Genomic DNA, 24,025 nt, shown 5'->3' with positions numbered 1-24,025 from the left:
TTTTGTCGCTAAGTCATGTTCAACTCTTGTGATTCCATGGACTGTAGCCTGCCAGGCTCCTCTGTCCATGGGATTTCCCAGGCAAGGATACTGGAGTGGGTTGCCATTTCCTCCTCCAGGGGATCTTCCTGACTCCGGGATTGAACCCGAACCTCCTTCACTACAGGCAGATTCTTTACCAACTGAGCCACCAGGGAAGCCCCTCTTATTATACGGTTCCATTTTTATTATATTCTGAAAAACAGATCCGTGGTTGCCAGACACTGGATGTGAAGCTAGGTGTAGGCGAAATGGCAAGGTGTAGACAAAACTCCATTCTGGATGATGGAGCTCTTTCACATCTCGATTGGAGTGGTGGTTACATGTCTCTCTGCATTTGTCAAAACTCACAGAACTGTGTGCTAAAACGTGTGAATTTTACTTATGTAAATTACATCTTAATTATAAAATTACACATTGGAGACTTTTGATGACAAAAGAAAACTGAGGAATGACATTCTGAGTGAAAATGTAAAAATGAATCTGTATCTATAGTAAGATCTTAATTATATAAAATTATATCTTCTTGGAAATGAAACTGAAAGAAAATAATATACACTAAAATGTTAATGGCTGTTACCTTTGGATTGCAAATATAGATTTTCATTCTGAATTAGTCATCTTTGTTTCTCAATATTTTATTATGCAAATTTTCAAACATACAGGGAAGTTGAAAGAATTTTACAGTGAACACTCATATAACCACCATCTGGATTCCACCATTAACATTTTACTATATTTGCTTTATCACTTATCTATCCATCTACCCTTCATGAAGCCATCTTATTTTTTTAAATGCACTTCAAAACAAATTGCAAACATTTGTGCACCTCCTCCTAAAGATTTCACTGTGCCTATAATTAACCTAAGTCCAATAATTGTTTACAGTTTCTCTTTTATTAATAAGATTTACATACAATGACATGTACAAAATTTGTGTGTATTTGCTGAAGTTGTAACAAATGTGTGTGCCCGTGTTAAAAGCAAAACCTCTATAAGATCTAGAATGTTCCCATTGCCCCCAAAGTCCCTCATATCCCTTCCCATTCAATGACAGTTCTTATTTTTTATAGGTAACATTAATATTTTCTTCATTATTTTCCTTCTTTTCCAAAATTCCTACCATGACCACACATTATCTTTTGCCATCACCAAATCAACACAGGAGACGTTAAGAGACGCGGGTTCGATCCCTGGGTCAGGAAGATTCCCTATACGAGGGCATGGCAACCCACCCCAGTATTCTTGCCTGGAAAATCCCATGGACAGAGGAGCCTGGAGAGCTACAGTCCATAGGGTTGCAAAGAGTCAGACATGGCTGAAGCGATTTAGGACACACACATACAAACAATAATTAATCTTATTTTGAAGTGGAAAGAAAAATCTCCATTAATGAACTCGGATGGAAAAATGAAAAACATCAAGCCAAAAGCTTAACAAAGCATTACAAGAGAAAGTGAACTTCTCATGGATAAATTTGGACCCAATTTCTGAGATTTATAAGGAAATATCAAATTACACATGGGAACCTTGCCAGTCACTACTTAGCAAAGGCATTTTGACGACTGACTTATAGATTGTCAAGTTGACTTGGCCCATACACAGCCACAGAGCTTCCCAAGTGGAGCTAGTGATAAAGAATCCACCTGCCAGTGCAGGAGAGGCAAGAGACATGGATTCAATCCCTGGGTCAGGAAGATTCCCTGGAGAAGGAAACGGCAACCCACTCCAGTATTCCTGCCTGGGAAATCCCACAGACAGAGGAGCCTGATGGGTTACAGTCCACGGGGTCACAAAGAGTGGGACACAACTGAGAGCACACACACAGAGCCTGTTTTCTAGGGGAACAGTGTTTTTTATAGGGGTTAACTTTCAGCTGCTCTGGACCACGGGTTCTCTCTCCATCCTGAAGGCAGTGCTCCCAATGAGAATCTATACCCTCTCTCCATGAACGTCTGCAGGGACATGCAGAGATGAGTGGCCTGGATTTTCTTGTATGGAAAAGGTAGCTGAGCCCTGAGAGGCTCTGCTCCTGCCCAGAACAAGTCACAGGGAAACCCCCATCTTCCCACACAGCTCTCCTTCCCTGCCCCATCTGCCCACTTCGTCTGATGAGAGTGCTGTGTGTCAGGATGTTCTGGTTTGTTCCAGGTGGGGACAACCTGCCAAGCTCAGTCTTCAAGAAAACAAGCACAGAAACTTGAGCAGAGGACAAATGAATATAAATACTGAGGGAAGAGCAATTACAACTCAGGCACATCAGATTTTATATACAGGGGACACAAAGCACTTTCAGAAATTCTAGAATTATTTCAAAGATTTCTAGAATTCTTGTAACAGTCTTAGGAGGCTTCTTTCACTATCAGTTTCTGACAGACCAGCAAACAAGTTCAGAGCCCTGCAAGTAGCAAGCGGGAGCAAGGATCCTCAGAGCTGGACTTGCAGTCCAACCCCATGGACCTCCCCCAAACCCAAGACCCCACTTTCCTGCGAGACTGTCTCAACTTTCTATTCTACTTTCTGTGGTGAAAATTTTACTAATCCCAGGTCAAATAAGAACTTGGAAAATCAAGCCCCAGCATCTCCTGAAGTGAATAAAGGCAACATAAGTGGGATCTGTCTAAACCTGACTTGTTTTCTATTAAGACTGAAATTTAGGGGATTATGAACGGCTGGCAGGGTAGGCAGGTGCCCCTGTGCCAATGGACACATGCCTGCTGTGTGCTTAAGATGATTAATCACCACAGAGAAACCCATGTAGATTTTCTACAATGTGCCAATGAATGCCAGAGAGGAATAAGGAGCAAAAGAGAGGCCAATGGAAAAACAATTTCTAGGCTCTGTGACAGTGCAATAGGATCTGGCTTGCAGCACACAGTCCCTGGCAGCTACCTCCTCAGGTCACAAAACAGCTCTGCGGTGTGGAAAGAGTGCTCCCATTTAGCAGATGAGGAAACTGAAGAGAGGGGAGGGAATGTGAGCTGCCTGGGGCCCAAATGGACCACAGCCTGGGCTGAGGATGCTATGGGCAGAGTAGCAGGCTCTGTCTTGTGCCAGGAGGAGGGAAAGCATCACTGCCAAGGGACAGAAGTGAATTGGTGGTGGTGGGGTGCTGAGCAGGACGGGTACTGCAGCCAGACCACCTACTATGTGCTGGGGCTTCACACAGAATGTCCACAGCAGCCTGGAGAGTGCAGCACCACCACTCAGACACCTGTGCGGGAGGATGACGGAAATGAGGCCAGAGGGAGAAGGAAATGCCAGGTCTGAAGCCAAATTTGCTGAATGCTGGATCTTTGATGCTTCTCTTAGCAATGACAGAGCAAGGAGGAAATATCAGCCCAAGATCTCCGGGGGCTAAGCGAATCTGCCGTGGAAGGTGCACAGGTGCACATGTGTGTGCACACGGAGACATACACATAGAGACACACACAGACAGACTCATACACTCACACACACACTCATACATGTTCACACACAGAGATACACAGACACATTCATACACTCACACACATTCATACAGACACTCTCATACATGTTCACACACAGAGACATATGCTAATAGACACACATTCACACAGACACACCCATATACTCACACACATTCACACAGAGACACACACCCAAGACACTCAACACACATTCATACAGATACACTCATACAATCATACATGTTGACACACAGAGACACACTCATACACTCACATTCACATAGATACATATACTCACAGACACACTCACATACTCACACATGTTCACACCCAGAGACACACACAGAGACACATTCATGCATTCACACACATTCATACATACAAGTCATCTGAGCAATAGTATGTACACTGAGCAAGGGACCACGGTGAGCCCCAGGCCAAGCCCCTCCCCCTTACAGACTGGAAAATAGGGCTGAGCATCATCATTTTTCCGGAGAAGGCAATGGCACCCCACTCTAGTACTCTTGCCTGGAAAATCCCATGGGCAGAGGAGCCTGGTAGGCTTCAGTCCGTGCGGTCACGAAGAGTCGGACATGACTGAGCGACTTCGCTTTTCATTTTCATGCATTGGAGAAGGAAATGGCAATCCACTCCAGTGTTCTTGCCTGGAGAATCCCAGGGACGGGGGAGCCTGGTGGGCTGCCGTCTATGGGGTCGCACAGAGTCGGACACGACTGAAGCAACTTAGCAAGCAACCATCATTTTTCAAAACTACATGGAGAGCTAGTGGCATAATCAGCCCCAGGTCACAGGGCTCCTGACACCTTGCCATTTTCACAAGTGTCTGTGTAGAAACTGTCAGGCCTCAGAGAAGCAGAAACCAGAGGCTGGGGACCTCGGGAGAGTGAGATGAGTCGCAGCCACTGGGAAAGGCGTTTTCCCAAGGAGGCACCATCGGCAATGGCCTTGAAGACTGGAGAGGGGAGGGTGTGTGATGGTCTGGAGGAAGGAGACAGAGGGAAGATTCCAAGGCAGAGGGCAGAGGCATGAAGGGGTGACATGGTAGAGTCTGTCTATGTGGTCAGGATAAGCAGGGGAGCATCCAGAGAAGGCAGGATGCTCAATCTGGGCTAGGTGTCTGGACTTGATTCTGTGGGCAGTGGAAGCTGGGAGCAGCGACAGTGCCAGAAGGGCCGGACCTGCAGCTCAGATGAGCATTTGCTCACGGGATGCACAGACTGGGGCCCACATTCTCTTGTCTGCAACTCCTCCTGTATACACACAGCCAGGAGAAGAACTCCAGGCTTTTCCATCTCCAGACACATGGCTATTTCCACTACACATCTACAGCTTCAGAAAGGGCTGGAACCAGATTCTGGACTTTTCCCCACTCCCTCATGATGCCATGTGTGATTCTTATGTTGTGCTCCAGCTTGACTAATGCAGCTGTCCAGTCTACCAGGCTCAAATGAATGTCCACCTTTTCATAATCTTATGCATTTGTAACTGCTCAAAGTGTTGACATCAGATGTTGATCAAAACAGAGAAGAAGAAAAGGACATGATTTAGGACTATAACTTGCAGAACAGCCACATGAATCTTCGGACAGAAGACAAGCTCTCTGAATTTCATCTCCACCAACTCCCTTAAAGCTTTCATCTTCCCTTTTGCCAACCACTCCAAAAGTCTGATGAGGACTAATGATACAAACCTTGAGCTGGATGAGCGAAACTTGGTTATAAGGTGTTCTTATTAATGTTTTCCAAGATGCAATGATATATTGATCTTTCTAACACTGAAATAATGTGCCAAGATGCAGTGTGGGCACAGTGTCCTCACTTTACGCTCATGAAAAGCACGACAGAGAGAATTTCTCTGCAGCATCTGGGTATTGGCCTGGCTTGTTGTTTTGGATTTTTGTATTTTTTTTTCCCCAGGATGATGGATGCTACTGTGATTCAGTGAAACTCTGGATTCAATGAAACTATTAAAAGAAGGCATTCATCTAGGAATCTAAAATTTATGGATGGGAATTTCTACCTCCCTTGTGTCACCTGCAATAAATTTCTAACTGAAAGAAGGCCCCTTTCTCCCTTCATGGCAGTTTTCCTCCACAAAACTGCTAATGAGGGCAAGTAAAAATTACAAATAAGATGGCAGAAATGTTTCCAAATACATCATACAGAATAAATGTAAACATGTTAAATTTACTGGTTTTGTTGTTGTTGTTCAGTTGCTAAGTCACTAGGTTGCTTTGTGACCCTAGGGACTGCAAATGCCAATATTCCCTGTCCTTCACCATCTCCCAGAATTTGCTCAAACTCATTTTCATTAAGTCAGTAATGCCACCTAACCATCTCATCCTCTGTTTTCCCCTTCTCCTCCTGCCCTCAATCTTTCCCAGTGAAACGTGGTCCTTTTCCTGACAAAAAAGTGGTCCACTGGATAAGGGGATGGCAAACCCCTTCAGTATTCTTGCCTTGAGAACCCTGTGAACAGTATGAACAGTATGAAAATTTACTGGTTAAGAGACTGTGACTCTCCAAGTGGATTTTTTAAAATTAAAACAAACAAACAAACAAACAACTGCAGTCAAATGCTACCTATAACAGGCATACCTAAATGCTGTCACAGGAAGGATGCAAGTATGCCAATGGGATAAGAAAATATCAGTCAAAACCAAATCAGAATATAGTTGGTAGCTTTTACGGGCAGATTGGCATAATAGTTAAAGGTCATAGGCTCTGGAGCTCAATTGCTCAAGTTCAAATTAAAGCTCTTCCACTTACTAGCTGTGTGACTTGAACAAATTCTCTTTGTCTCAGTTTCCTCGGCTATAAAAGGGGAATGTTAATAGTATTTACCTCTTGTTATATGTATTCAGTTCAGTTCAGTTTCTCAATCGTGTCCGACTCTTTGTGACCCCGTGAATCACAGCATGCCAGGCCTCCCTGTCCATCACCAACTCCCGGAGTTCACTCAGACTCACGTCCATCGAGTCAGTGATGCCATCCAGCCATCTCATCCTCTGTCGTCCCCTTCTCCTCCTGCCCCCAATCCCTCCCAGCATCAGAGTCTTTTCCAATGAGTCAACTCTTCGCATGAGGTGGCCAAAGTACTGGAGTTTCAGCTTTAGCATCATTCCTTCCAAAGAAATCCCAGGGCTGATCTCCTTCAGAATGGACTGGTTGGATGTCCTTGCAGTCCAAGGGACTCTCAAGAGTCTTCTCCAACACCACAGTTCAAAAGCATCAATTCTTCAGCACTCAGCTTTCTTCACAGTCCAACTCTCACATCCATACATGACCACTGGAAAAACCATAGCCTTGACTAGACGGACCTTTGTTGGCAAAGTAACGTCTCTGCTTTTCAATATGCTATCTAGGTTGGTCATAACTTTCCTTCCAAGGAGTAAGCGTCTTTTAATTTCATGGCTGCAGTCACCATCTGCAGTGATTTTGGAGCCCAAAAAAATAAAGTCTGACACTGTTTCCACTGTTTCCCCATCTATTTCCCATGAAGTGATGGGACCAGATGCCATGATCTTCGTTTTCTGAATGTTGAGCTTTAAGCCAACTTTTTCACTCTCCTCTTTCACTTTCATCAAGAGGTTATATGTATTAGTGTCTGGTGAACATTAAGCAATTTGGCAATAGTGGTAAGGTTCAAGTTAAACAAGGGATTCCCTAGTGGCTCAGACGGTAAAGAATCTGCCTGCAACGCAGGAGACCTGGGTTTAATTCCTGGTGCAGGAAGATCCCATGGAGAAAGGAATGGCAACCCACTCCAGTATTCTTGCCTGGAGAATCCCATGGACAGAGGAGCCTGGTGGGCTACAGTCAATGGGGTCCCTAAAAAGAAGGACATGACAGAGCAACTAACATTTTATATAAAAAGGAAGGTACACAAACATATATGGAAATGATTCATACCATGTTTAGCAGAGGGTTTCCTTTGGAGAGAAAGAAGGGGAAGGAAAAATGCAGTTTAAGGTCTAAAATTAAATCTCAGTGTTAAGAGCTGTCCTGACATCTGGTGACACCTGGAGGGCCTGTAAGGATCTAGTCACAAGTTCCTCTCCCCACTCTGCTCCCAGATAGGATCTCTCCTCGTCAAGGGGATCTGGCAGTTTCTACTTTTCCCCAAGCAGCAAGTGTTGGTACCCTGCAAGCCAAGGATATTCAAATAAGCCAATCACAGCCTCCCATGGAATCCAGGGGTCCCCTCAGCCCTTTGTTACTATGAAGCCTGCCCTCAACAGACCATGCGAATTCACTCTGCTCTTGAGTCAATCCCTGTGTGACCCTGAATGATGTGTTGCGTCCTCCCCCTAGACTATGAACTATGTGGTTAATGAGCTGCTGTTGGTAGAGAACAGACTTATGGACACAGGTTGGGTAAGGAAGGAGAAGGTGGGATGAATGGAGAGAGTAGCATGGAAATATATACACTGCCATATGTAAAGGGCTTCCCTGGTGGCTCAGATGGTAGAGAATCTGCCTACAATGCAGGAGACCCAGGTTTGATCCCTGGATCAGGAAGATCCCCTGGAGAAGGGAATGACTACCCACTCCAGTATTCTTGCCTAGAGAATCCCATGGACAGAGGAGCCTGGTGGGCACAGTCCATGGGGTCACAAAGAATTGGACACAACTGAGTAACTAAGCACAGAGGGGTGGGAAGGGGTGGGAGGTAGGAGGGAGGTTCAAGAGGGAGGGGACAAATGTGTACCTATGGGTGACTCAGAAACCAACACAATATTGTAAAGCAATTATCCTTCAATTAAAAATAAATAAATTTAAAGAAAAAAATTAAGCTGCTGTCAGAACTTTCATGGGATCATGAAAGCACAGGATTAAGACTCTGTGCTTCTAATGCAAAAGGCATGGATTCAATCCCTCCTAGGGGAACTAAGATCCCACATGTGTGAAGTGTGGCCAAAAATAAATAAATACAAAAAATAAAAAAATAAGCTGCTGTCAATCTTCTCTGTCCAGAGTCAGATGTCAGGTGCCCATATCCATAACCCTAGAGAAGGAATCTGCCTTCTCCAGTGGGGTGAATAGCTGGCAATTAAACAAAAGGATGAACAAGTAGATCTTGAACTACCACAGATTCTTTAAAAAAAAACTAGCACACAAGCAAAGATGACAAAATGTTAATGCCTATTTAATCTCAATGGTACATGGATGTCTCTTGGGTTACTGTCTGTACGTTTCTGCATTTTTAAAAACAGGTACTAATTTAAAAAGAAAGTCAATTTTAAAAACTGGAAAAATAAGTTCCCACTTAGACCTCCTGTCAAAATGGAGCAGAAAATTTCATAAATAAGGCTGTAAAAGGTAACTACTAATTAACCGGTTTTTGTTACTATGTTTTGCTGTTTTTGAATTTTTACAGTGAGAAGTCTGTGTCTTAGAAGGAACACTGAATAGTTACTTGCTTTATTTTAATTAATTAAGAATTCTGGATCTATTTGGATGGACAAATTCTAAAGTTTCCTATAAAGCTCCTATAACCATAATTTGACAGATAAATCAATGAAGCAAGATAAAAAGACAGGAAAGAAACAAAGGGAAGTTGCTCAGTCGTGTCCAACTCTTTGCAACCCCATGGACTGTAGCCCACCAGGCTCCTTGGTCCATGGGATTCTCCAGGCAAGAGTACTGGAGTGGGTTGCCATTTCCTTCTCCAGGGGATCTTCCCAACAAAAGGCATACACAAATGTAGCTAAGGATTCATTCCATGATGAAGGTGGCATTTTAAGTCAGTGAGAAAATAATGGTTTATTCAGTAAAATGTGTCAATAGTTAAGTATTATTAAAAACATTGGTTAACCAACTGTAAAAAATTAAGTTAGCATTCATTCCTTGCCATATACAAAAATAAATAACAGATTAAATGAAAAGAATAAAATCTGAGTCAGGACTCAGGTGAGGTTTGGAAAAGATATTTTCACACAACATTCCAAAACCATGATAAAATAGATTGATCAATGTGGATACATGAAAATGACTTACCATGTCAATAAACATCACAGAAATTGAAAAAAAAATAGAGTGCAAAAATTTTTTGCATATCATAGAAAACTCTAAATATCAGTAAGAAAGAATGAACTGTCCCAGAGACAATATTCAAAGAGAGAAAGGCAAAGGAAAAAATGGGCAACATTATAAGAAACAATTATATAATTTACTACATAATTTATATATATAATTTCTGTAAATATAAATTATATATAATTTATATATTATATAAATATATAAAGAATTATAATAAACAAATTCTTTGTGGCTCAGCTGGTAAAGAATCCTCCTGCAATGTGGGAGACTTGGGTTCTATCCCTGGGTTGGGAAGATCCCCTGAAGAAGGGAAAGGCTAGCCACTTCAGTATTCTGGCCTAGAGAATTCCAGGGACTCTATAGTCTACGGGGTCACAAAGAGTTGGACACACCAAGCGACTTTCACTTTCATGATAATCAAAGAAAGCAAACTAAAACCACATGGGTTTGACTGCCTTAGGATGTATACATGTAAAGAAAAGGAGAATGATATTTTCTTTCTAAGGTGGAGAAGCACCAAAACACTATGGCTTTTTTTGTTTTGTTTTGCCTGCTGAACTGATATGGGTTAAGAAGACTCATACCACTGTTGGGGAGAATGTGGAAAAGTGAGCACTCCTAGGCATTATGAAAGAAGGAGAGATAGGAAATTTGTGTGATCATTACAGGAAGTAATCTGCATAAAACCTGAAGCACACATATCCTTTAAATAAATCCAGACTTCTAAGTACTTATCTCAAGGCAACAGTCAAATACGTGTAAAAAAAGTGCTACAAATACATTCTCTTTAATGTTGCTTATAATAAGAGAAATATCAGCAATAACCTTTGTAGCTAACGATTGGTTATATAAAACTGTAGTGCTTCAACATGATGAAATATCATGCAGCCACTATAAGCCATGTTGAAGAAATAAATGTATTGATATGTTTAATTTTTAATGATGTATTCTTAAGCTAAAAAGTGTGCCAGTAAATGGCATACTGTAATATGATATAAAATTGTCTATATGCACACCTTATATACCAAAATGTTATTAAAAATGATCCCTTGGTGCTTTTTTCTTCCCTTTGTTTTAGGTCTGTATTACTTAAATGCTTTGAATATGTGATTTTCTAATAAAAAAATAATGAAACAAGGATTTGCAGGAAATCCCAGCAAGGGGAACCTGGGGAAGTAAATTATTACCTCCGATCTTTGGTGTTCTCAGCTAGAAAAGGAAGATATCAATTCCTCTTCCTGGGATTTCTAACACGGTCAAAGGAGACATTCATGATTTCATTCAAAAATCTTATAAATGGCATGTGTCAGGCATGGTTTTATTTCTATAACTATTGGAAATATAGCAGGCTATTCAAGCAGATTAAAAAAAAAACAAACCAAACTACCCTCATGAGCTTATATGCTAGTGAGGAGACATATAATAAGCAAAATAGACAAATAAAATGAATAGTATATTAGATGGTAGAAAATGCTATGGAGGAAAATAGAGGAGGGTTTAGAAAGTAGGTGCTTCCCTGGTGGCTCAGAGGTTAAAGTGTGTGCCTCCAATGCCAGAGATCCGGGTTCAATCCCTGGGTTGGGAAGATCCCTGGAGAAGGAAATGGTAACCCACTCCAGTATTCTTGCCTGGAGAATCCCATGGACGGAGAAGCCTGGTAGGCTACAGTCCACGGGGTCGCAAAGAGTCGGACACGACTGAGCGACTTCACTTCACTTTAGAAAGTAGGGGACCAGGGGTAGGGACTGCAATTGTTTAAAAGATGTTCAGAGAGGTCCTCAGGGGAGAGATTGCATCTAAATGGAGTCCCCAAGTAGGTAACAGAGCCAACCACATGCCTAGCTGCCTTTCATGAAGAGGAAGTCAAGTGTCCCAGGCAGAGCAAACAGTGAGTGCAAAGGTCCTGAGGTTGAAGCATGATTGGTGTGTTTGGTTGGCCAGGAAGGCATTTTATACATTATGACGTGCAAATAAACAATATTTATTACTTTACTGTCAATGATACAATATCTATCTCTAAGGTGACTATGATCTTTATCAAAATGTCCCCCCAAAATAGAGCAGACACCTCTCACATTTCATTTTAGAGTGAAATAATAATGAGACCTGGGAGCTCCCTCAACTTCTCCTCTCTCCACCTAAAACCATCCCTCTGTCAGCCTCCCTCCTAACCTTTGACTTCCTAGGAAGAGATGAGGTCCTAGACCAGATGATGACTGTTGGGATGGAGAGGGACAGACAAATATCACTGAGGGGAAGTCACAATGTTTCCTGACAGGAAACAGGATAAGAACCCTCTGGTTTGGGCTTTCCTGTGGTCCAGTGGTGAAGCATCTGCCTGCCAATGCAGGGTACATGGGTTCAATCCCTGGTCTGGGAAGATTCCACACGCCTCAGGGCGACTAAAGGCATGCTGCTGCTGCTGCTGCTGCTGCTAAGTCACTTCAGTCCTGTCCGACTCTGTGCGACCCCATAGACGGCAGCTCACCAGGCTCCCCTGTCCCTGGGATTCTCCAGGCAAGAATACTGGAGTGGGTTGCCATTTCCTTCTCCAATGCATGAAAGTGAAAAGTGAAAGTGAAGTCGCTCAGTCTTGTTTGACTCTTTGCGAACCCATGGACTGCAGCCTACCAGGCTCCTCCGTCCATGGGATTTTCCAGGCAAGAGTACTGGAGTGGGGTGCCATTGCCTTCTCTGGACTAAAGGCATGCACAACTACTAAAGCCCTCATGCTCTAAAGCCCGTAAGCCACCACAATGAGAAGCCCAAACACAACAACTAGAGAGTAACCCTACTTGGTGCAATTAGAGGAAGCCAGAGCACAGCAGTGAAGACCCAGTATAGCCAAAAATTAAAAACAAACAACTCTCTGGTTCATTTCTCATTTAGGAAACTTTCTCCAAACCTCTTTGCATGTATTTTCCTATATATAACATTTGCGGGGGGGCGGGGGGGGGAAATGGTATGTCATTTTTCTACTTTGTTTTAATTTAACTGTTTGTTTTCATTTCAGTGATAAATGTAAATGCATATTCTAGATCCTGCATGTGGTCATCTCATAACTGGGTATAGCTATGTGGTCTCAGGGACTATACGCACTGTGGGGACAATGTTGAAATTTTATCACTGTGTTTCCAAAACTGCAGTCTAAGAGGAAACTTTGGGTTTCATGGATTCATTTTAGAAAGGATACAGGTTTTTTTTTTAAATATTTATTTGTTTATTTGGCTGTACCAGGTCTTAGCTGGAACACATGGGATCTAGGTCCCTGACCAGGGATTGAACCCAGGCCTCTTGCTTTGGGAGCACAGAGTCTTAGCCACTGGACCACCAGGGAAACCCCGAGAGGGAAGAGTTTTAGGAGTCAAGAAACACTGACCAAGGTGTAGATCTGATCAGATTGCCCAGAAAGTCCACTACCACCGGAAGAAGTCAAAGTTATGCCGCTGGGTCTGCAACATTCTGTTGCCTCTCGACACTTAGGTGGCAAATACTCATCATCTCAGAGGTTGTGCTGTATTATTAATAGTTTCTTATTGCTGTCCTATGTGCTAAATCGCTTTAGTCATATCTGATTCTTTGCGACCCTATGGACTTAGCCCATCAGGCTCCTCTGTCTATGGATTCTCCAGGCAAGAAGACTAGAGCGGGGGGCCATTGTCTTCTCTGGTGGATCTTCCCAACCCAGGGATCAAACCCATGTCTTTTACGTCTCCTGCAATCGCAGGTGGGTTCTTTACCACTAGCACCACCTGGGAAGTCCCGTATATGGGATCTTCTTATTGCTGCTATAACAAATACCATAAATATAGTGGCTTAGAACCATACAGATTTACAGTCTTAAAGTCCAAATGGACTTTTTAATCCAGGTATTAGCAAGGGCTGAATTCCTTCCAGAGGCTCCTCTAGGGGACAATCTGTTTCCTTGCATTTTTCAGCTCCGGGAAGCTGCCCACAGTCCCTGACTCATGGCCCCTGTGTCCATCTTCAAAGCCAGCAATTACATCATTTTGAGCTCTACTCCAGTGGCCACGCCTCCTTCACTAACTCTTCTGAATCCTCTTCCCCATCTGTAGGCTCTTGTGTTTGCTCTGAACCCCTCGATCATCCAGCATAATCTCCCCATCTCAAGATCTGAACTTAATCACATCTGCAAAGGACAGGTCATATATTCACAGGTTCCTGGGTATTAGGACATGGCCATCCAGGGGGTGGGGTGAAGGCTAACCTCTTTAGCAAAGGGCCTGAACCCCTGACAACCAGCGCACATGCAGTAAGAAGGATGGTCTGTCCTCTTCACTTTCTCATATTTAGAGTAGACACAGCTGGCAGTCCTTCTTGGAAGACAAATGCTTTGCTCTAGTTGATAAAACAAGATCTGGTTTGCCCAGCCTATCAGGTAGAACCCTCTGTTGACCAGCAGCTGAGGATAAAGATAACTGGTGATGTTGATAAGGACTCTCTTGTACTGTAATCCTGGAATTTATCCTAAAATCCTGGACACGTGGAAGGCCACATTGTCATGTCCCTACCCCACATTTTTTGAGCTCACAGCAACCCTGACCCATGCCTGCCTGGGCACCCAAGACAAAGAACTGGTCCAGCCCAGGTCCTTCAGCCATCCGGGACCTGGCTGCGACTCCCGGAATTCTTCCTGTGGATGGGGATGTGGTCTCTGACTCGGATCTTCCCCTTCCTCTAGCAACTCCAAACAGCACTTGTAAATGTGGAGAATAAACTGGAGCCCAGACATTCTGATCGGGCAGAGTGGGGCAAAACCTGAAATTTACTTGTATAAAGATCCCCAAGAGCCTCTGGTACCCTCGAGGCACTGACAGTGGCTTGGGAATGCTGGACTAGATGTATCCTAGCAGTGATGACCCTGATACTTTTAATAATCTTCAATCTGCTCACGAGCTCCTCCAGCTAAGCCTACTTACACTGAAGTACAGAAAACAGCGCAAGTCCCCTCCTCCTTCCCCATGCCATCCTTAAGCTGAGCCTCTTTCCGGTGGCCACGCCGTAGTGTTGACTCACACGGAGGTGATGGGACACTGAATCATTCCACTCTTCCATCACGCAGCAGCTCTGGAGCCAGGCTTTCCCGGCCCCACAGAGAGCCTTCTGAATCATCCGAAGTGACACCCAGTCCCTGCTTCACACAACAGCGCTACTGCACTGCCCAGCTCCGTGCCAGCTCCTTGCCGGCCATGGCCAAGACGGGAACAAGATACTGTCCCGCTCCTTCTGGGCTCAGGGATCAGAGGGAAGTGCAGACTAGCACTGGTCTATCACAGCACAGCGCAGAGAGTGCGCCCATGGCCGTCGGACAGAGCGGGAGAGAGCCCACCACCCAGGGCACTCAGTGTCCATCTCCACTCACTACCCACCCCCATGCACTCCTGCTCACTCACTACCCACCCCACCCCCACCCACTCACTACCCTCCCCATTCACTCCCACCCACTCAATACCTGCTCTCCATCCTGCACCCACAATGATAAACGACTCTGCATTCTCTTCAACCCCAGCTCCAGAAACAGGCTGCATTGCTGAGTCTCAGCTGGCCTCTCACGGCTGCTGTCAACTCTCCAGGCTTCCAGGAGGGTCCAGAGCCCTTCACATTCCCATGAATCCCTACTGACTTTTGGTTTGTTTTCTCAGCTGTTTACTTGAAGTCTCCTTAAGTAACCATAAAACAGGCATGTTTAGCATCCTGCTTAAAATTTTTCTTTCTCAAAATCCCAGTGATGTTGCAGAGGCCACAGCGTGGTCATCACAGCACATCAGCCTCTGGGAGTCAGAACTGCTCTCCAGGACCCGAGGGAAGAGGCAGGAAGAAAGATCACAGCAGACAGAGAAACACCAAGGAAGACATGCATAGCAGAGGGGAGGCGGAGGGCTGCAGGCTGGGAGCGTCCATAGTGCTCTGTTCTCACAGGCCAAGCCAGTCAAAAAGGCTGCCAGGAAAGTTCCCACTTGAGAACACGGGCAACAGAGCCCCAGAAAAATCACACAGTATTCATGCTGGACAAGTCACGTGCTAAGGATGATATTAAATGGCGGGGGGCGGGGGGGTCGTATCTGTGTGTCTTTGTGTATGGAGTGCATTCAGCAAGTAGTTTTCAAACTTGGATAAAGAAGGAAACATCAGGGCTTCCCTGGTGGCTCAGTGGTGAAGAATCCGCCTGCCAATGCAGGAGACACGGTTTCAATCCCTCGTCTGGGAAGATCCCTGCGTGTCCCAGCCATAGGACACCAGCCATTCCACTGACTCCCCTACATTTCACTCCAAGCTCACAAAATAGCTTCTAATGGGCATTTCTCCCTGATCAGTGAGCACATTTATCAGATTCACTTTATTTGCACTAAACTATTAAGCCAGCACTTTGTGTCTTATGCATTAGGCCTCTGGTTATCATGCTTTTGCATGTGTGCTCAGTTGTGTCCAGCTCTCTGGGACCCCACTGACTGAACATGCCAGAATACTGGAGTGGGTTTCCATTTCCTCCTGCAGGGATCTTTCTGACCCAGGGATCGAACTCAGGTCTCCTGTATTGGCAGGTGGGTTCTTTACCACTGAGCCACCCAGGAAGCCTTGGTTAACCATGGGTCCTTCTCTGAAAGACTGGCCTGGGTATATCAGCAAAGGAACACTCCAGCTAGCAAAAATGACAGCTACACACCTCAATGTGGGAACCACACCAAGGTTCAAATCTTCATGAAGCTCTGTCTCAGCAACCTCTAGCCTTTGAGGATAACACTCGATCCCAATGTGCTCTGATCACACACCAGTGTTGTCTTAAGCTCTTTTACATGCTGCATCCATCAGGACAGACTAGGTTATGCTGTAGCAAGACTATCCCTGGATTCCAAGAGTTTAAAACCCCAATAGTTTATCTCTTATCCACAGATGTGACCAGTGTGAGTCAGCCAGGGGTTCTGCTCCTTGCCACCTTCAGCCTAGGACCCAGGCTGAGGGGCAGGCCCTGAAATGTTTGCAGGATGCTAGTTCCTTGACCAGGGGTAGAATCCAGGGCCACAGCAGTGAGAACTCCAAGTCCTAACCACTGGACTTCCAGGGAACTCCCATGGAGCTTTGTCACTGGAGCAGAAGAGAAGGAAGAACCAAAAGTGAGGCACCTGCCGAAACTCTGAAAGCTCCCAGCCAAACAAGGCTCAAGACCTTGGTGACAAGGGAGGAGGAAATGGTAACCCACTCAAATATTCTCGCCTGGAGAATTCCATGGACAGAGGAGTCTAGCAGGCTACAGTCCAGGGGTCTCAAAGGGTCAGACACGACTGAGCACACGCATGCACAGAACCTGAATGGGAAGGAAGTCCAAAAGGGAGGGGATATATGTGTAGGTATAGCTGATTCATTTTGCTGTACAGCAGAAACTAACATGACATTGTAAAGCAACTACACCCCAATAAAAAATTAATTTAAAAGGTAAAATAAATAACAATTTCAGGGAATTGAAATCCACCACTTTCCCAGAAGGAGGGAGAGTGAGAATCTTTATTAGCAGAAGAATAACCATCACACACATGGTGCTGATGACCTCTTGGAGCAATCAGTTCCCAACTTTAACCAATTTAAAGGTTTTTCTTGCAATGAGCCAAAATCTGCCTGTGCCAGGCCATGTTCTAGGCACTGATATACAACCACATTTCCCTGGAGAAGGAAATGGCAACCCACTCTAGTACTCTTGCCTGGAAAATCCCATGGACAGAGGAGCCTGGTGGGCTACAAACCATGGAGTCACAAAAGAGTTGGACAGGATTTAGTGATTAAACAACAACAACAAATAAACCAAAGTCCCTGTCCTACAACGTACACTGTAGTGGTTCCATCCATTAGCTCCTGTTGAGTCAAAATAACTTTACTCCTTTGTTGTCTCATTCACTCAGTAAGCATTTACTGAGTACCTAATTCCCTGCCAGGTACAGTGCTAGATTTCAGGAGCTTTCAGGCTGAAGAGGACATGGTCTTTCAGGAGTCCACATTGTAGGGGGTTAACTAGACATCAAAGAGGATCAGCTACCAGGATCAGGAAAGGTGGGTGACATGTCAATGACATGGAATTAGGAGGCCAGAAGCTGGGCTTAGAAAAGGCAGAGGAACCAGAGATCAAATTGCCAACATTCACTGGATCATGGAGAAAGCAAAGGAATTCCAGAAAAACATCTACTTCTGCTTCATTGACTACAAGAAAGCCTTTGACTGTGTGGACCACAACAAACTGCGGAAAATTCTCAAAAAGACGGGAATACCATACCACCTTACCTGCTTCCTGAGAAACCTGTATGCAAGTCAAGAAGCAACAGGTAGAACTGGTCATGGAACAATGGGCTGGTTCCAAATTGGGAAAGGAGTACATCAAGGATGTATATTGTCTCCCTGCTTACTTCTATGCAACTACCTCATATGAAATACTAGGCTGGTTGAGTCACAAGCTGGAATCAAGATTGATGGGAGGAATATGAACCTCAGATATGGAGATGATACCACTCTCATGGCAAAAAGCAAAGAGCAACTAAAGAGACTCTAGATGAGGATAAAAGAGGGAAGTGAAAAATCTAGCTTAAAATTCAACACTGAAAAAATGAAAATGACAACCAGTCCCATCACTACATGGCAAATAGATGGGGAAAAAGTGGGAAAGGTGACAGATTATATTTTCTTGTCTCCAAAATCACTGTGGACAGTGACTGCAGCTGTGAAATTAAAAGATGCTTGCTCCTTGGAAGGAAAACTATGACAAACCTAGAGAGCATATTAAAAAGCAAAGACATCACTTTACTGACAAAGGTCTATATGGTCAAAGCTCCAGTTTTCCAGTAGTCATGTACAGATGTGAGAGATGGACTATAAAGAAGGCTCAGACCAAAGAATTGATGCTTTCAAATTGGGGTGCTATAGAAGATTCTTGAGGATCCCTTGGACAGCAAGGAAATCAAACCAGTCAATCCTAAAGGAAATCAACCTTGAATATTCATTGAAAGGACTGATGGTAAAGCTTCAGATCAGATCAGTCGCTCAGTCGTGTCCGACTCTTTGCGAACCCATGAATCGCAGCATGCCAGGCCTCCCTGTCCATCACCAACTCCCGGAGTTCACTCAGACTCACGTCCATCGAGTCAGTGATGCCATCCAGCCATCTCATCCTCTGTCGTCCCCTTCTCCTCCTGCCCCCAATCCCTCCCAGCATCAGAGTCTTTTCCAATGAGTCAACTCTTTGCATGAGGTGGACAAAGTACTGGAGTTTCAGCTTTAGCATCATTCCTTCCAAAGAAATCCCAGGGCTGATCTCCTTCAGAATGGACTGGTTGGATCTCCTTGCAGTCCAAGGGACTCTCAAGAGTCTTCTCCAACACCACAGTTCAAAAGCATCTTAAGCTCCAATATTTGGTCACCTGATGCGAAGAGCCAACTCACTGGAAAAGACCCTGATGCTGGGAAAGATTGAAAACAAAAGGAGAATGGGGCAACAGAGGATGAGATGGTTAGATAGCATCACTGACTCAGTGGACATGAACTTGAGCAAACTCCGATGGTGAAGGACAAGGAAACATGGCATGCTGCAGTTCATAGGTCACAAAAAGTTGGACATGACTGAGCGACTGAACGACAATAACAGGGAACCACAGTATTTCATTTCCGACACTCAGAGGGGGGATATGCACATTCTAGAAAGAAGCCTTCTAGGGGTTCTCAAACTGTATTCTTGGAGCTGTTAGGGGTTCCAAGAGAGTGCTTTAGAAATTACCTTGGGAAGTGAACAGGCTGTCATGTCAGTCTTTCATCTATAATCTGTTTCATGTACTTAACTTTCATATAAGATTCAACTTAAAGAGTTCTACTCTTAGAAGAGGGGAAAAAAACTAATGGTCTATGGGACCATTAGCCACTGGTGGTCCAGTGGTTAAGAACCTACCTTCTGGGGCTTCCCTGGTGGCTCAGTGGTAAAGAATCCACCTGCTAATGCAGGAGAAGCGAGCTTGATCCCTGATCTGGGAAGATCACATATGCTGCAGAGCAACTAAGGCCATGTGTCACAACTACTGAGCCCGTGCTCTAGAGCCCAGGAGCCACAGCTACTGAGATCATGTGCAGCAAATATTGAAGCCCACTCCCCCTAGAGCCCTTGCTCCACAATAAGAGAAGCCACTGCAATGAGGAGCCTGTGTACTGCACCGAAGAGCAGCCCTTGCTCACCACAACTAAAGAAAGCCAGCGCAGCAGTGAAGACCCAGCACAGTCCAAAAGAAAAATAGATGGTCCAGTCTGATACTCTCTCATTTTATAGAAACACGCAGAAAACTTAAGTAACTTACTGAGGTCATATCATGAGTTAGATGCATGCCAGAGGCTGCCTGCCAACTGCCTCTGCCTGTCTCTAAACTCCATACCCACCCCCACCCCCTTATTTTTCAATTTATACCAAGTCTGCAGCTAAGTTCCCCATGTCAATGGGGAAAGCTAATCAGTGGGCTTTAGTGGCACAGACACAGGGGAACCTGGAATCTTTCCCGGCTACTTTGAGAACACACATCACCACCTGGCAGAAGCAGATAGTAGGGCCTTCCCCTTTCTTCTCCTGGTCATCAAGTCCCAGCTCAGCAGGCACCAAGCCATAGCTGCAACACTGCTTTCTGCTTCACATTTTTCAGGATCTAAGAAAGGACTTATCTGGGGGCTCCTGAGTGAGAACTGCTGGCCTGAGACCCGTTCTGTGTGCAGTGGACAGAGAGGACAGACATCTTAACCTCGCAGGAGCGACTGAATGTTTCAGAGAGAGTATCAGAGAGTTAATAAGCGGCAAAGGCTTTTGGAAGCTGGAAAACCACATCAATTTTGCCTCTGGCATTGGCTAGAGTGGAGGGTGGGGGGTGGTGTAGAATATTATATTTGTAAAATTCAAAAAGAACACATCACTGACAAAGAAACCTCTGTCTGTCTTCCAAGTATTAAGTGCTATACAACACTTCCTCACCAAACTCATCAGAAATGCAAATACACTGTTTGATCTGTTATTTGCCTGGCAATTTATTTGCACATAGTCTCAGAATTATACAAGCCTCTCAGACAAGTACAGTAAAAATCAGACTCTTTTACTAGACAGTCAAGGTTTTCCTTCCAGTTAAGAAAATCTCTCAATCTGTTCATTCTGCAAGGTCCCTCCTTCTCTCTCCTGCACCTCCTTCCTCTGATGCCCCTAAAAGGGGGGTGTCCAACTCTCCCTACAGCATCAGAGTATCAGGCACCCCATTCTCTTTAACGTCCTTCTCTTATCTCAACTGTCCTCAAAATACTGCTGTGAGGGTGCCATTCCTACAGATATACTGTGGTCACAGCAGCCTGCCAGTTTCTACCTGCAGAGCATCCTGATCAGGGATGGTGGTGGTCACAGGACTGGAAAAAAGGGTCATTAACCAAACATCTCCATCTGGGCGAGGCGGTGGTGACAGCTTGAGGTCTTATGCATGGCATCAAGAGTTGCCAGTTGTCTGAGAGCAGCTTATGGACCCGCCCGTCCCCATCACAGCCATGAGGGCAGAAGCACGGACTCTGCTCTCTCTCTGGAAACCACCACTTCCTCAAGAGAAATGGTTTGGAAACCTCTGAGATAAATCTTTATTGTTTATCGCAGAGACTCTCGATCCCCCAGCTCAGGTCTTCCCCACAGGATCCTTAATTTCCCCTGAAAAGCGCTCCTGAACCAACCATCTTCCTAGCGTGCACACAACAGTCGAACATTGCTACAGTCTTCCAGCACAACGGTGCTGGAGTGGGCACTGTTACAGTGAAGCTGCTCAAACACAGGGAGCTCCCGACACACTGGGGAGAGTGGACTAACAATCACTCTGGCTGGATGGCTGGATGTGTCAGCCCGGAGGAACGCTCGCGTTCAGAGGACCAACAGGCAAGGAATGCTGCAGGCGTACGAGTTAGACGGCGGCGGCCGCGTGTGAGCGCGCGCTCCCCGCCCGCCAGGCCTGGCTTCTGTGTCGTCTGGCAGGTGAAGTTGAACAATCTTATCTCCTCGGGAAAACCAACGATCCCATCCCACGTCGACATGACCGAAAATCTCAATTTAAGAATTGGATCCACTGGTCGGTCCGGCTCGGGTGGGTACCTGGAGCCTCTGATGTGTCGGGCTTTTTGTACATTAGTGCTGGACTATTTAACCCTCAAGATACCAGATTCAATTTTCAGCCATGAAAACTTGACCCAAACCGCATGGTCCTCTCGCGTCGACTCTCTTCCTGAACCCCTGATCTCTCCACCAGGTCTGGTCAAGCCCAACACCACAGACACACCTTTCCCATCACAGCCCCCAGCGCGGCACCCCGCAGGCAGCCGAGGGGAGGCGGGGAGGGGTGCCCGCGGCCCGGGACTTCACATCCCGCGCGCGTGTGCGGCGAGCCACGAGCACACGGCGCACACACCTCGCACCGGTACACACGAGCACGCGTGCGCTCCCGCCCCCCGCCAGTCGCTGGCTCTCCGAAGTTACCTCCGAGGCTCCACCGGCGCCGGGCCCACGCGGGCCTGCAGGCTCCCACTTCTTTCCCGCCGTGGTCCGCCAGATCTCAGTCGCCGCGCCCGGGGAAGGCTCCGGAGCCCGCCGGTCCCCGCCTCCTTTCGGGCACCCCGGGGTCCGCACTCGCGGCGGCACCCCGGGGTCTGGGGCGGCCGTGGCCTCGGCGCCCCGGGTCGGGCTCTGCCCTCACCTGCGCTGCGCCCACAGGGCTGCAGCCGGGGCCAGCGCACCGCGGGGGAGGCGGCCGCTCGGGCTTTTCCCGGGCAGCCGGCGGCCGGCACCGGCTCTCATGGCGCTCGGGCTGGCTGCGGCTCTGGGACGCGGCCTCGCCCCCTGGGCGGCCCCAGCCGCGGTCTTTGTGTCTCTGCCGGCGGCGCCGCGTCACGGGCTGGCGGGCGGTGAGCTGCGCGGGCCGTGAAGCCCTAGGCGGCAAAGAGCTGGTCTCGGCTTCCCCATCATCGCCCGCCCGGGGCGCGCTGGCAGGCAGGGCGCACTGGCGGCGACTGCGCGCCCCCGGGGGACGGAGGGGGCGGGCCCGGGAGGGGCGCGGCGGACGCGCCGAGGGGCTGCCTGGCTGGAAGCTGCGACCGCGGAGGGCAGGATGGGGGCCCCAGCAGAGCTCGGAGAAGGCGACGTCCGCTCGGTCCCGAGTCGCAGCTGCAGCGCTGGGGAAGAGCGAGCAGAGGCTGCGCGCTGGAGGGAGCCCGGCGGCCGAAGCCACCGCCGGGATTCGCGTCTCCCCGCTCCCCTATGCTGAAGGTGACTGCGGCCCCCAGCGGCCGAGCCGGGGCGGCGAACGGCGTCCTCGCCTCGCCTCTTCCCCGGGTGCACTCGGCTCGCCCTTCCCCGGCCTCCAGTTCCGCAATCCTTTGCAAGACCAGGGCAGAGTGGTCACTTCGCTCATTGATTTTCCCTCTTGGCTGGTCTGAGCTTAATTGGTACCCAGATTGGAGCGACTGGCGATCACATGACCACCCCTTCCCCAAACACACACACACACACACACACACACACACACAGACACACACACACGCCAAGCCCAGTGAAACTAGCCAGGGTGGGTTTCCAAAAGTCAAATTGGATACAGCCTTCAGAACTGGAGGCCTGTCGCGAGTTCCTCCCGCGCGCTGCGGTGGGGCTGAAGCGCTGCAGCTGGCTCTGGTGCCACCATCTCTACAGATCCTGGCCCTGCGGTGGGGAAGCGCCCACGAACACACTTTCGGTACGCTCGGCCAGAATAGCGCAGAGAGAGTGTAGTTTCAGAATCAAGGATCCCATTGCAGAAGGAAAGCCAAGCCCGCTACCGAGTCGCGGAACAGAACTGCTGCGGAGCGCGCCTAGGTAGGGACAGAGCCCCCTCCTAGGGCTGCAGTCGGCGGGCGGCTTTTCCCGGAGCGCAGCCAGGGTACCACCTCAGGCGTCTGCTACCTGTGGTCTGAGCGCCGGCCCCGGGGGCAACGAGGAGCCGACTCAGCCTTCCTTCACGCGCTGCCTGGATGCAATTGGTGACAGCGCTCTAAAAGTGAACCTGCTAATAAATGGATACTTTAAATAATGCCTGATCGGGATGGTAACTGTTGACTGCTTGGTGTTTTCAGAGCTCCTCCCTGCCCGAGTTTTATCATCCACTTGTTCCTTAGTGTAAAGGGTGTCGACTAAGAAGTTCAGTGATAGCTTAAGTGACCCTGAGCCTCCCAGAATCCTCAGTGACCCTAGAGTTCAAAGGATAATTATTTGAGACTTAAGCAAAAATATATACATATATATAGATAACCAATGAGAACCTACTATATAGCACAGGGAACTCTCTGTGGTGACCTGAATGGGAAGAAAGTCCAAAAAAGAGGGGATAAATGTATACATATGGCTGATTCACTTGGTTGTACAGCAGAAACTAACACAACATTGTTGTATATATATGATTTAGTTGCTAAGTTGTATCT

The 24,025-nt window shown here is 46.7% G+C and overlaps 1 protein-coding gene across 2 annotated transcripts in view; it reads right to left on the bottom strand.

Moving 5' to 3' along the window:
• The window catches only part of MINAR1 (membrane integral NOTCH2 associated receptor 1), a 37,192-nt gene extending 14,961 nt beyond the window's left edge, over positions 1-22,231 (bottom strand). Inside the window, exon 1 of one of the 2 annotated variants that reach the window (XM_027521583.1) lies at positions 22,056-22,231. The gene's annotated coding sequence lies outside the window, so the exon portion shown is untranslated. The remainder of the gene's footprint in view (positions 1-22,055) is intronic. The other variant, XM_027521582.1, reaches the window with a different exon arrangement.
• Positions 22,232-24,025: the final 1,794 nt, after the last annotated feature.

Source organism: Bos indicus x Bos taurus, chromosome 21, assembly GCF_003369695.1.
Source record: "Bos indicus x Bos taurus breed Angus x Brahman F1 hybrid chromosome 21, Bos_hybrid_MaternalHap_v2.0, whole genome shotgun sequence".
Lineage (NCBI taxonomy): Eukaryota > Metazoa > Chordata > Mammalia > Artiodactyla > Bovidae > Bos > Bos indicus x Bos taurus.
This window is presented reverse-complemented; position numbering and strand designations above follow the sequence as displayed.